Here is a 1,092-nt window from a genome sequence, read left to right as displayed (position 1 = left end):
CAGAGCGGCGCAGCAGCAGCAGCAGCAGGGAGGCGAGAAGGGGGCTGAGGAAGTGCGAAGACGGCAACGCACACAGCATCTCCATGTGCGCACGTGCTCCACACCGCCTTGCCCCGCGCTCCGTCGTCCACGCGCGCAAGCACACAGCGGCCGCGACTGCCAGTCAGTGAGGAAGCAAAAGGTGTGTGGGGTCATCAACAAGGGTGATCAGACGAGTTGTTCGTCGTAGACCTATAGCTCATCACGCAGTCGCACACGTCCGGGCACTCTTCAGCTGCACACCCACACCCACGCCCGCATCGGCCCTGGTATTAGGTTCGAAGGCAACAGTGATGTCACGCACCGCAGTGCGAATGCGGTGTCCGTGGAGAGATGCCACATTCGTCATTTGGGGGGGGGTGGGAGCACACGCATGCGTCCGACACGCACACACACACGCACGGGTCAGGCAATTCAATGAATGGATTCGGTTACTCAAAGTGTGTCATGTCACCACGCCGGCGACGCGCGCCGGCGCTCGACAAGAGATTCCCTGCTTTGGTGTATCATCACACGCGCACACATGCGTCGAGGGGTGCCTGCATGCGCACCACTTCGGCCCACACAGCACAGACGCACACGCCCACAGCGCCCACCACGCAGCGCCTCATTGCACAGTTGACAGCGTTATCGACTCGTCGCCGCGGAAGGGCTCGGACTCATTACATCAGAAACTCGTTGGTGTGGTAATCCTGCGGCGGCATGCGAAGGCGGGAGGGGCGGGCGCACCAACACAGACACGCAGAGAGCGGCAGTGGCAGCGCCGCTACGCATTTGCGTAAGGCGCACACACGCAGGCACGGTCATCAGGATGTTTTCATGCAGCCTCGTGCACGCCGCGCCTCTTCAGAGAGCAGCAGCGGCACTCTGCGGAGGACAAGTTCATCCAAGTGTCGAATCATGTGCCGCCGATAGAGAGCAAGAGCCGACAACTGCGGAAACGACCGGAGGCGCATCTGCGCAGCGCGCACCGCCAGAGCGGCGCAGCAGCAGCAGCAGGGAGGCGAGAAGGGGGCTGAGGAAGTGCGAAGACGGCAACGCACACAGCATCTC

At 62.4% G+C, this 1,092-nt stretch overlaps 1 non-coding gene across 1 annotated transcript; it reads right to left on the bottom strand.

Moving 5' to 3' along the window:
* Window positions 1-273: 273 nt before the first annotated feature.
* On the bottom strand, window positions 274-388 carry LDBPK_20snoRNA1. Its single transcript, XR_002966711.1, has one exon. It is a non-coding gene; the product is annotated as an uncharacterized ncRNA (small nucleolar RNA).
* Between the last annotated feature and the right edge of the window lie 704 nt (window positions 389-1,092).

This window comes from Leishmania donovani, chromosome 20 (genome assembly GCF_000227135.1).
Source record: "Leishmania donovani BPK282A1 complete genome, chromosome 20".
NCBI lineage: Eukaryota > Euglenozoa > Kinetoplastea > Trypanosomatida > Trypanosomatidae > Leishmania > Leishmania donovani.
The sequence above is the reverse complement of the archived record's forward strand: the minus strand, read 5'-3'. Positions and strand labels throughout refer to the sequence as shown.